The 13,359-nt window shown below is 39.6% G+C and overlaps 1 pseudogene; it reads right to left on the bottom strand.

Annotated features, from left to right (window-relative positions):
- Positions 1 to 429: 429 nt before the first annotated feature.
- LOC101128981 (WD40 repeat-containing protein SMU1-like) lies at positions 430 to 2,039 on the bottom strand (annotated as a pseudogene).
- Between the last annotated feature and the right edge of the window lie 11,320 nt (positions 2,040 to 13,359).

Genomic DNA, 13,359 nt, shown 5'->3' with positions numbered 1-13,359 from the left:
GGAGAATCGCTTGAACCCGGGAGGCAGAGGTTGCAGTGAACGAGGATTGTGCCACTACACTCCAGCCTGGGCAATAAGCAAAACTCCATCTCAAAAAAAAAAAAAAAAAAAAAAAAAGATGGAACAGAACACAGCTACTGAATATGATATAGTTCCTTATTTATAAGTTTTACTATGGGAGGGACGTTTTAATCAGCATTTCAAATAATCAAAGGAGTAAAATTTTTTTCTAGAAATATCAGTATTTCACTCTCCAGGTAGAAGATTAATGAAAACATTAAGTGACTGCACCAGTTAGAAGAAGATAAACTAATACCTTAAAAATATATAAGAAAAGGAAGGGTACTTGCTACTTAAACATGAATTTTCACAAAATTATCCTTGTGACTAATTCAGACAATCTATTTGCTTAGAAAAGCTGGCAAAAAAAAAAAGCACATTACATGAATATGCCTTCATTTAAGTATGGGCTTTCAAGCTGATTTAAAAAGAAAAGTTGAATTATGGTTTCCAGAGCTTTAGGAGTCCATCTTCACTGTAGGTAGCAATCAGGTTCTGATGAGGGTGATGTGCAATACCAATCACATCCTTCTCGTGCACTGTCAAAGTTCTCTCCAGTTTGCCAGTGGCTGTACTGAAACAGTAGAGCACAAAGTCCTCCCCTACACAGTAGATCCATTCACCACGGGGAGAGAGGGCACAGAAAAGTCCCCACCTTCTCTTTTACCAGAACTGAAGTTTCTGACAATCTGCCCCTGCATGTTCATGATGACCACTGTGTTTGATCTATTGCACACCACAAAGTGCTCAGGATTTTTAGGAAGTAGAATCACACTGTTGACGGTAATATCTGTCCCTGCAGTGCTGCCCAGGGATTTAAAGGTATTTGAACATTCTGTGGTCTTCATATTCCAGATCTTTACAGTGCCATCAGAGGATGCACTAATAATATAATGTCCATCTTGTGTAAATGTTGCTTTGTTAACAAAGGAGGAATGGCTACAAAATTCCTTCAGGGTTTTCCCAGATTTTAAACCATGAATTCTAATTGTGTGGTCAAAAGAAGCACTAAGGATCTGACTGCTATCCTTAGAAAAGCTTAGACACGTGACACCCTTACTGTGTGCCCTCTCATATCTCCTTAAATATTGTCTACTCTGAATCTTCCATACCTTGATTTTTCCATCTTGGGCCCCAGTTGCTAACATTTCTGTATCTCTGCTGAAACACATGCAGAGGACAGCATCATCCATCATCATAAAGTTATCCTGGGCCTGGTACTTAAGATCCTTTCTGATTTTTCCAGTAGTAAAGTTCCATACTTCAGTGAGTCCATCAACAGACCCAGTGACCAAATAGTGACCATCTGGAGAAAATCGAGCACACTCCACTTGTGATTTCTGACCAAACTTAATATGCCTGCTCAGTTGTGTAGGAAACTTTTCTTCTTCCACATCTTTGACAGCTGCTTTGCCTCAAAACAAATCTATGGTCATACCAGGAGGAAGCAATCCCTGATGCTGCTGCCACTTCAGTGCCTGTCCCAGCAGTGCCATGAGATGAGATGGAGGCACCACACTGACTTCACCAGCTAAGGCCTGGGCAATTGCTGCTCTTCTCTTTTCTTTGCTACTTCCATCTGGGTATGCCTCACGAGGATCAAAGTAAGACCTGGCCAAAAGGTTCTCCAGATGAATATATTGCTCTGGCTGTGTTTGTTTTAACATGATCATGGGATCAGTCTGTCTCAATAGTGACCTGGCAGCACCCAATTCACGGAGCTCTATCAATTCCAGAACAATCTGTTCATAGAGGTCAATGAGGGTTTTGTCTGGCAATTTCAGAGACTGTATAGCCTGCAACACAGTATCCCAATGGCCACTGTTAATGTCAGCCACAAAACTCTCAATGCTGTCCACAGTATTCAGAGACAGAATAGTCTCCTCCTGCAAGGTGGCTAATGCCCGATGTAAACCGTTCTCCTTCAAGTACTGCATGATAAGGTGGATCACATCCGAAGATTCAATTTTGATCAACATAGCTGTATCTCTCTGGGAGCAGGCCCCAGTTCTCCCCTGAATTTGTTTATTCATTCTAACTATTTCCGTGTATGTATTCTTTAAGATTTTCTACATATAATGCCATATCATCTGCTAATAGAAATAATTTTACTCCTTCCTTTCCAATTTGGATGGGTTTTTTTTTTTTTTTTTTTTTTTTTTTTTTTGCGTAATTGCTCAGGTTAGAACTTACAGGACTATTCTGAATAGAAGTGATGAAAGTGGAAGAATCTGTCTCATTCCTGACCTTAGGGGAAAGCTTCCAGTCTTTCACCAGTGAGTATGGATCTTTCATGTATGGTCTTGATCATGCTGAGAAAGTTTCCTTCTATTTTTGGTTTATTGAGTGTTTTTTATCATGAAAGGATGTGAGATTTTGTCAAATGCTTTTTCTGCATCAATTGAGATGATCGTGCTTTTTAAAATTAATTCTATTAATGAGGTGTTTTACATTGATTGATCTTTGTATGTTGAACCATCCTGGCATTCTGAGAATAAATCCCACTTGGTCATGGTGTATAATCCTTTTAATATGCTGCTGAATTCGGTTTGCTAGTATTTTGTTGAGAATTTTTGCGTCTGTATAAGGGATATTGGTCTGTAATTTTCTTGTGGTTTCCCTATCTGGCTTTGGTATCAGGGTAATGCTGGCCTCATTGAATGAGTTAGGAAGTATTCTTGCCTCTTCAATTTTGGGGAAGAGTTAGAGAAAAATTTATACTAATTCCTCCTTAAATATTTGGTAGAATTTATTAGTGAAGTTATCTGGTCCTGGGGCTTTTCTTTGTTGGAAAGTATATTAGTCTGCTTGGGCTGCCATAACAAAATACTACAGACAGGGTGACAGAAACAACAGACATTTATTTTTCACAGTTCTGGAGGTTGGGAAGTCCAAGATCAGGGTACCAGCACTGTTGGGTTCTGGTGAGGACTTTCTTCCTGGATTGCAGATAGCTGCCTTCTCACTGTATTCTTACCTGGTGGAGAAAAAAACTAGAGAAAGCTCTCAAATCTCTTCCAATAGGGACACTAATCCCATCATGAGGGCCCCATCCTCATGACCTCATCTGAACCTCCCAAAGGTCCCCATGTCCAAATATCATCACACTGAGGTTAGAGCTTCAACTTATGAATTTGGTGGGACATAAGTTAGTCCATAGCAGGAGGTTTTTTATGACTGGTTTGATATCCATATGACTTACAGGTCTATTTAGATTTTCTATTTCTTTTCGAGTTAGGGTAATTTGTGTGTTTCTAGAAGTCTGTTCATTTCAGCATGGCTCTCCAGTTGGTTGACATACAATTGTTCATAGTATTCTTTTATAATCCTTTTTACTTCTGTAAAATTGGTAGTAATGTCCTAACTTTTATTTCTGATTTTAGTATTTTGAGTCTTCTTTTTTTCTGTCAACCTAGCTAAAGGTTTGTCAATTTGTTGATCTTTTCAAAGAACCAAGTTTTGGTTTCATTGACTCTCTCCATTTTCTATTATTTTCTTTTTTATTTTTGTTCACTGTACTCTTATTATTTCTTACCTTCTGCTAACATTGGGCTTAGTTTGCTCTTTTTTTTTCTAGTTCCTTAAGATATATGGTTATATTTTTAATGATTTATTTTAATCTCTCTTATTGACTTATTAGCTGTAACTTTTTGTTGTGCTATTATAGTATGCATTAATTTTTCTTTACTACTATCAAGTGGTATTATTCTACTTTGCATATAATATAATAACCCAGTAACAATACCCTTCTATTTCTCTCCTCCCAGCTTTTGTGCTATTGTTAACATATATTTTAGTTCCACATTTGTTGCAAATTCTACATTACATTGTTATTCTTTTTGTTTTAAACAGTCAACTGCCTTTTAAAGAGATTTAAATAATTAATATAGAAATCTTTGTATTTACCCACATACTGACTATTTCTGGTGCTCTTCATTTTTTTGTATAAATCCAGATTTTCATCTGGTATCATTCCTTCTGCCTGAAATACTTCCTTTAACATCTCTTATTGTGTAGTGTCTGCTGATGATAAATTCTTTCAACTTTTGTATGCCTGAAAATGTTTTATTTTATTTATTTATTTTCTAGACAGGGTCTTACTCTATTACCCAGGCTGACTGCAGTGGTACAATCACAGCTCACTGTAGCCTCGACCTCCTAAGCTCAAACAATCCTCCCACCTCAGCTTCCTGAGCAGCTGAGACTAGAGGCATGCACTATGCCTGGCTAATTGTCTTTATTTCTTGTAGAGATGGAGCCTCGCCATATTGCCCAGGCTGGTCTTGAACTCCTGGGCTCAATTGATCCTCCCGCTTCAGCCTCCCAAGATGCTGGGATTACAGGCATGAGCCATCGTGCCTGGCCTGTCTTTTTTATTTATGTATTTATTTATTTATGTATTATTGAGACGGAGTCTTGGCCTGTCACCCAGGCTGGAGTGCAGTGGTGCAATCGCGGCTCACTGCAGCCTCTGCCTCCTGGGTTCAGGATTCTCCTGCCTCAGCCTGCTGTGTAGCTGGGACTACAGGTGCACACCAACATGCCCGGCTAATTTTTGTGTGTGTTTTTTTTAGTGGAGACAGGGTTTCACCAAGTTGGTCAGGCTGGTCCTGTCTTTATTTTTGAAGGACATGTTTGTAGAGTTAAAGGTTTCTAAGTTGACAGTTTATTTTCTTCTAATAGTTTAAAGATGTTGCTCCGCCATCTTCTAACATGCATTTTTTTAAAAAAATAATGAGAAATCATCTTCATACCCTATCTTTATTCTTCTGTATGTAATGTGTATTTTTTCCTCTGGCTTCCTTCAAAATCTTCTTTTTATCTCTTGTTTCAAACAATTGGATTATGATGTTCTTAATATAGTTTCTTTACTTGCGGGTTCATTGAGCTTCTTGGATCTGTGGGTTATAGTTTTCATGAAATTTGGTAAATTTTTGTTATTTCTTCAGATATTTTTGTCTGTTTCCCTCATCTCATTCCTCTCCTTTGGAAACTAATTTCTGTATAATAGGACACTTGAAGTATCTCACAGCTCACTGAATCTCTTTTTTTTCAGTCTTTTTTTCTCTTTATGCTTCATTTTGGATAGTTACTATTGCTATTCTATAAATCCATTAATCTTTTCTTCTGCTATGTCTAATTTGCTATTAATCATATCCAGTATATTTTTCATTTAAAACATTAGAGTTTTCATAACAAGAACTTCAATTAGGTTCTTTTTACATTTTTTTTGTATGTCTATGCTTAATATGCTCAGTCTTTCCTTTAGCTTCTTGAATGTGTGTAATATAGTTAAAATAATTCTTTGTGGGTACTAATTCTATCTCATGTATCATTTCTGGATCAGTTTCAATTGACTGATATTTTTCCTATTGTAGGCAATAATTTCCTTTGCATGCCTGGCATTTTTTTTTTCATGGATATTCTTTCTCAAATTGAGGAAATTTCTCTCTATTCCTAGCTAACTGAGAGTTTTATCCTTAATAGATGTTGGATTTTGTCAAATGCTTTTTCTGCATCTATTAATATGATCATGTAATTTTTCTTCATTAGCCAGCTGATGTGATGGATTATGTTATTTAATTTTGGATTTCTTTTTTATACTTTAAGTTCTAGGGTACATGTGCACAATGTGCAGGTTTGATCCATAGGCATACATGTGCCATGTTAGTTTGCTGCACCCATAATTCATCATTTACATTAGGCATTTCTCCTAATGCTATCCCTCCCCCAGCCCCCCAACCCCCGACAGGCCCTGGTGTGTAATGTTCCCTGCCCTGTGTCCAAGTGATCTCATCGTGCAATTCCCACCTATGAGTGAGAACATGCGGTGTTTGGTTTTCTGTCCTTGTGATAGTTTGCTGAGAAGGATGGTTTCCAGCTTCATCCATGTCCCTGCAAAGGACGTGAACTCATCCTTTTTTATGGCCGCATATATTCCATGGTGTATATGTGCCACATTTTATTTATCCAGTCTATCACTGATGGGCATTGGGTTGGCTCCAAGTCTTTGCTATTGTGAATAGTGCCATAATAAACATATGCGTGCATGTGTATTTATAGTAGCATGAATTATAATCCTTTGGGTATATAATCCCCAGTAATGGGATTGTGGGGTCAAATGGTAATTCTAGTTCTAGATCCTTGAGGAATTGCCACACTGTCTTCCACAGTGGTTGAACTAATTTACACTCCCACCAACAGTGTAAAAGCGTTCCTATTTCTCCACATCCTCTCCGACAAAGTTATTTCCTGACTTTTTAATGATTGCCATTCTAGCTGGCGTGAGATGGTATCTCATTGTGGTTTTGATTTGCATTTCTCTGATGACCAGTGATGATAAGCATTTTTTCATGTGTCTGTTGGCTGCATAGATGTCTTCTTTTGAGAAGTGTCTGTTCATATCCTTTGCTCACTTTTTGATGGGGTTGTTTTTTTTCTTGTAAATTTGTTTGAGTTCTTTGTAGATTCTGGATATTAGCCCTTTGTCAGATGGGTAGATTGCAAAAATTTTCTCCCATTCTGTAGGTTGCCTGTTCACTCTGATAGTAGTTTCTTTTGCTGTGCAGAAGCTCTTTAGTTTAATTAGATCCCATTTGTCTATTTTGGCTTTTGTTGCCATTGCTTTTGGTGTTTTAGTCATGAAGTCCTTGCCCGTACCTGTGTCCTGAATGGTATTGCCTAGGTTTTCTTCTAGGGTTTTTATGGTTTTAGGTCTAACATTTAAGTCTTTAATCCATCTTGAATTAATTTTTGTATAAAGTGTAAGGAAGGGATCCAGTTTCAGCTTTCTACATATGGCTAGCCAGTTTTCCCAGCACCATTTATTAAATAGGAAATCCTTTTCCCATTTCTTGTTTTTGTCAGGTTTGTCAAAGATCAGATGGTTAGATGTGTGGTGTTATTTCTGAGACCTCTTGCTTTTCCATTGGTCTATATATCTGTTTTGCTACCAGTACCATGATGTTTTGGTTACTATAGCCTTGTAGTATAGTTTGAAGTCAAGTAGTGTGATGCCTCCAGCTTTGTTCTTTTTGCTTAGGATTGTCTTGGCAATGCAGGCTCTTTTTTTGTTCCATATGAACGTTAAAGTAGTTTTTTTTCCAATTCTGTGAAGAAAGTTATTTGTAGCTTAATGGGGATGGCATTGAATCTATAAATTACTTTGGACAGTATGGCCATTTTTATGATACTGATTCTTCCTATCCATGAGCATGGAATGTTCTTCTACTTGTTTGTGTCCTCTTTTATTTCCTTGAGCAGTGGTTTGTAATTCTCCTTGAAGAGGTCCTTTATATCCCTTGTAAGTTGGATTCCTATGTATTTTATTCTCTTTGTAGCAATTGTGAATGGGAGTTCACTCATGATTTGCCTGTCTGTCTGTTAATGGTGTATAAGAATGCTTGTGATTTTTGCACATTGATTTTGTATCCTGAGACTTTGCTGAAGTTGCTTATCAGCTTAAGGAGATTTTGGGCTGAGATGATGGGGTTTTCTAAATACACAATCATGTCATCTGCAAACAGGGACAATTTGACTTCTTCCTTTCCTAATTGAATACCCTTTATTTCTTTCTCTTGCCTGATTGCCCTGGCCAGAACTTCCAACACTATGTTGAATAGGGGTGGTGAGAGAGGGCATCCCTGTCTTGTCCATGCCTGGCAATTTTTTACTGGATAATAGGCATTGTGAGTTTTACTTTGTTGGGTGCTAGATATTTTTGATTTCTTATATATATTCTTGAATTTTGCTGTAGAATGCAGTAAAGTTTCTTAGAAACAGTCTGAACCCTTCAGATTGTTCTTTTAAACTTTGTGAGGTAAAACCAGGACTACATTTATTCTAAGGTTGATTTTTTTCCCCCTCATTATTGAGGCTAGACCTTTCTGTGTACTCTGCCTTACCTTGTGAATTAAGAGATCTTTCACTCTGGCTGGTGGGAACAGACACTATTGCTGGCCCTGTGTGAGTGTCAAGGGTTATTCTTTCTTTTTCTTTTTTTTCTTTTTTTTTTGAGTTGGAGTCTCACTTTATTGCCCAGGCTGAAGTGCAATGGCACGATCTCAGCTCACTACAACCTCCACCTCCCAGGTTCAAGGAATTCTCATGCCTCAGCTTCCTGAGTAGCTGGGATTACAAACATGCACCACCAAGCTGGGCTAATTTTTGTATTTTTAGTAGAGACGAGTTTTCACCATGTTGGCCAGACTGGTCTTGAACTCCTAACCTCAAGTGATCCACCTGCCTCGGCCTCCCAAAGTACAGGGATTGCAGGTGTGAGCCACTGTGCCTGGCCAAGCGTTATTCTTTCTAATCCTTTCAGGAAGTTTTTTCCTCACTCTGAGGAAATTTCCTCACGTACATTCATTGATCTAAATTCAGCTGAGTACTCAAAAGAGACCGGCCCTGTGCAGATCTCTGGAGTCCTCTCTATGCAGCAGTTTCCTTTTTGATACTCTGGCCTGTGAACTCCAGCCACCTTGCCCTCCTGGACTCTTAATTTTGACTCCTCAACTCGGGGAATACCACAGGACTCCACTTGAGTTCCCCCTTCCTGTGCCTTGGCCTGGAAACTTTGTCCAGGAAGTAAGCTGGAGCAATGTAGGGCTCCCTGTGTTTGTTTTCCACTTCTCAGGAGTCACTGTCCTTCATTTCCTGGTATCCAATGTCTTGAGAACAATTGTTTCATATATTTTGTCTATTTTTTTAGTTGTTTCAGTTGTTTTCAACTGAAACAACCGAATCCAGTTCCTACTACTCTATCTGGGCTAAAAAGAAAAATTCTGCTTGCCCTTTATTTTCAAACTTTAACCCTACTCCTATACTTAAAATCTGAAAAATTTTCACATTGGTGAAATTTTTAAAGGAAGGCTGTTCATGTTACCCTTTTAGGAGGGAGGCTTTTTAGTCTAATGATCAGCTCTTGAGCCCTCTGTCTGGATTTGATTCTTAGATCCTCCAGGGTTCAAGATTCAAGCCGTGTGATCTTGGAAACGTTAACTAATTTATCTGTCCCTGTATCCACATTTTAAAAGTAGTTAATAATAACAATAATACCTTGCCTATAGAGCTGGTGTGAAGACTAAATGAGTTAATACTTGTAAAGTGCTTGTACAATGCCTAACACATAGCAGATGATTATTAAAGTTGGCTATTTGTATAAATGAAGAGTGCAAGCATTGTGTAATGAGACAAGCTTGGCTATTGTGGGATACAGATTGGTGGGAGGTCATGAGAAATGAGGTTGGTAAAGGAGGATGAGCACAGTGGAATAAAGTTTGGAGACTGGGCTAATTTTTGTTGAGATTGAATGGACCAATCAGCATGGGAAAAAATGTACAACAGGGCCGGGAGTGGTGGCTCACACTTGTAATCCCAGCACTTTGGGAGGCCAAGGCTGGAGGAATGCTTGAGCCCAGGGGTTCAAGACCAGCCTGGGAACATAATGAGACCCCATCTCCACAAAAGAAATGAAAAAATTACCCAGGTGTGATGGCACACACCTGTAGTCCAGCTACTCCATAGCCATGATCATACCACTGCACTCCAGACTGGCACAGAAACTCTGTCTCTAAAAAAACAAACCAACCCACTAAACAAACAAACAAAAAATGAGCAACCTCTTTCATAAGGGGTACATATTCAAATAAGATGTCGTTTACCAAACAGTACCAAATTTGCAAAGCATTAGAAAAGTAAAACTATCTAATGTGGGCAAGAAGTGTTCCATGAAATAGAAACTCTCGTTGAATAAAGTAGAAACTGATTTTTACTCTTTGGGGGACAATTTGGCAGCATGAATAAAGAGCCTTACAGTGGATATATCTTTTGCTTGAATAATTCCTCAAGGATGTTTATTGCAGCATCATTACTTATACTAATACAAAATTGGAAAAATTTTTGATAATATAAAATAATTGAATTACAGCCTAACTGTATTCTGGAATATTATCAGGCGTGCCAATTTTGTAAAACAAAACCAGGAACACAAACATATTCTTACACCCCCACACACACCCCACACACATACACATAAGACTGTGGCCGGGCACAGTGGCTCACTCCTGTAGTCCCGGCTACTTGGGAGGCTGAGGCAGGTGAATGGCTTGAACCTGGGAGGCAGAGCTTGCAGTGAACCGAGATCGCACCACTACTGCACTCCAGCCTGGGCAACCAAGCAAGACTCCGTCTCGAAAAAAAAAAAAAAAAAAAAGAAGATTGTTAGGCAACATGCCAACATAATAACAATATTACTTCTGGGTGTTGGAATGACAAGAGATTTATATAGTCTTCTTTACACTTCTCCATTTGTTTTCCTCCAGGTTTTCTGCAATAACCTGTATTAGTCCAATAATAAAAACATACAATTTTTAAATTATTTTATTTTATTTTTTATTTTTTTTGTGACGGAGTCTCGCTCTGTCACCTAGGCTGGAGCATAGTGGCACAATCTTGGCTCACTGCAACCTCTGCCTCCCAGGTTCAAGCGATTCTCCTGCATCAGCCTCCCGAGTAGCTGGGACTACAGGAGGGCGCCACCATGCCCGGCTAATTTTTGTAGTTTTAGTAGAGATGGGTTTTCACTATGTTGGCCAGGCTGGTCTCAAACTCCTGACCTCGTGATCCACCTGCCTCGGCCTCCCAAAGTGCTGGGATTACAGGTGTGAGCCACCGCGCCTGGCCCTAAATTATTTTAATTTTAAGAGAGGACAGCAGGGAGCCAGTAGGATTATCTGGTGGAGATGGGAAAAGGTAAAGACTACTTCATTCCAGCAGCAATACGTAAAGTGGGATGGATAAGGGCCCAGATATTCTGACTACCACTTCTTCATGTACTTGGATGAGTTTCACAGGAGGCTTTTACGGAGTCCTGTCCGAGGACTTGCACACATAGTGACCTTTCCCACTGAGTTTTCAGAGGAAAGTTGCAAGAAGCCACTATAGCCTGTAGCTCTTTGCTGGCAGGCTGGGCTCCCTGCTTGGTGGTTTTTGAAAAAGCACAACAGCTGCAGGGATAGCCCAGCATGTGTGCCAACCTATTCTGATGCCTCACTAATCCTCACAGCTGGAGAACACACAGCAGTCAGACTGGAGAGATTAGAGATTCTCAACCAAGATCACAATGATTCCAACAGTGGGAGAGACTGCCTTTTTGAGAAGTGGGTTAGCATTAGGGATGGAAGTGGGAGGTGAGAAGCTGTGCTGCTGGATAGGGTGAAGGGTGAGGTTGAAATTGGAAGTCCTAAAATGAGTATGTGTGGTGGAATAATGAAGATTGAGGAAGAAAAATTAAATGGAGTGGACTCATGTAAAAATGACATTGGATGAAGGGGAAGCTCTAATCAATCTGATTCAGTCTTGGCTTTTATGGACAGGAGAGAAAGAGGTCCTTGGCAGCCCAAGGCTTTCCTAATTCATGTTAACTATAGGCCTACATCATGGTGTCAGTGGTAGGAAACAGAAAGAGGTCTGCCAAGAACTAGGTATCTGAGCAGAGCTGAGTAAATGGTGGATATTGAGGCTTGAGTAAAAAGATGGACAGTGAATAAAGAGAGCTTCCTGTTGCTAAATAGATACACCAAGCTAGGTAGGCCAGGCTAGCACAGACGGCAAGGACCACATAAATCAGAGTCCATGGGATTTAGAGGGTGAAAAGACCAGCCCATGAGCCCAGGAAACACAGGGGCATGGCTGAGGAGTGACTGAAAAGCTGAGCATTGACACGTGGGAACCCCAACAGAGTGTGAGCAGCAGATGTAGGGAGTGCCCTGCTAGAAAATGGGGAGCACCCTCCAGGCTGTCATCGTCTAGATACGAGCTCGTAGATTTTAGAGCTCTAAGATTGCTCAGAGATGACCTAATTTAATCTCGCCTTTTTTTCCAGAAAAGAAAATGGAAGCCCAAAGCCATGACCATAATTCTTCCATCCTCTTTGAGACTCTTTTAGTCTGGCAACATGACCCTCTGCTCCTATTTGTTATATAGAAAATTGACATATAGGGATTTGGTCACTTCTAAAATTCTGGCACCTGACTCAGTTCTCCTATATCTTGTGGATCCTGCCATCATCTTGGATGGCTTTCAGGATCAGTGTTAATGGCTGTTCAATGTTCAAGCTTTTTTGTCCTTTGTCTAGTGTTCAATTTCTTTTACTTTTACTCTATGTCATCCACTTACTCTTATGCCGTATCATGGAGTTTGTTATCAACTGATTCTTCAAGTCCAATATCCCTGGCTATGACTTCCTTCCCTATCAACACTTATCCCTCTCTGCATCTGTTCTCTCTCACTAAAATCAACATTCCCTTCACTCCTCCAATTTCTCCAGTCTATCAGTCTATATCTATGATCCATCACTTCTCTTATTAATACCCCCAAACCCATTGTTCCTTTATAAACTTCAACCCCAGAGCAGTACATCTGTCCTCCTTTTCCGACCCTGTATCTGTGTTGGCGAGGACTGCTGGACAGTCAGTTACCCAACCACGGAATTTTATACCAGTACAAATTCATGATCTCTTCCCTCTGCTTGATTTCCTGTGATCCTGTGTGTTTCTGAGAGGTATCAACTCCTCCCCTTTCCCCCATAACAACTACTATAAACTTTCACCCCTTGCTTCAAGTGTTCCCCTCCACAAGTCTTCTTATTTGTTTTATGAAAATAAAAAAGATGAAGTTATAACTCATATTTAAAGCTCACCCCCACCCCTAAGGTTCTCTGTAAACCTCTCCACCTTACTTTTGTCCTCAAGTCTCAGTGAGAACTTGTGCTATAAATTGTCATTTTGTCTCCTGTATCTTTATCTTCTCCCTCTCTACTGTCTTTTTCCTCTGACATATTTATGCATCTTTTCCATTTACAAAACATGAAACCTACCTAACCTCTGGCGCCTCTTCACAACCAAGCTCCTTGAAATAATAATCTACATTTTTACCTCCACTGCTCATTTTTCTTCAGCATGTTTCAGTCTGGATTTCTTCCCCACTGTATTTCTGAACTGCCCGGGCAGCAGTCTCCAGTGGCTGCCATTCTGTCAGGTCCAGTGGATATATTTTGGTGACCATTGGACTCTTTTGAGACACTTGACACCATTGATCACAGCCCTTAAACCCTGCCATGGCTTTTGTGACATAACCTTTTATATTGATAAAATGGAGGAATGAATATAATATTTGGGGAGCATGGGAAAAGTGATAATTAGGTTGAGTCTTTAAAAAATAGTTAGGGTTTAATCATTATTTTGGGGAATTTAAGGCATTCTTGGCAAAGGAATCTGCCTGTGCAAAGGCTAGGAAGTC

Source organism: Gorilla gorilla, chromosome 1, assembly GCF_029281585.2.
Source record: "Gorilla gorilla gorilla isolate KB3781 chromosome 1, NHGRI_mGorGor1-v2.1_pri, whole genome shotgun sequence".
Taxonomy (NCBI): domain Eukaryota; kingdom Metazoa; phylum Chordata; class Mammalia; order Primates; family Hominidae; genus Gorilla; species Gorilla gorilla.
The sequence above is the reverse complement of the archived record's forward strand: the minus strand, read 5'-3'. Positions and strand labels throughout refer to the sequence as shown.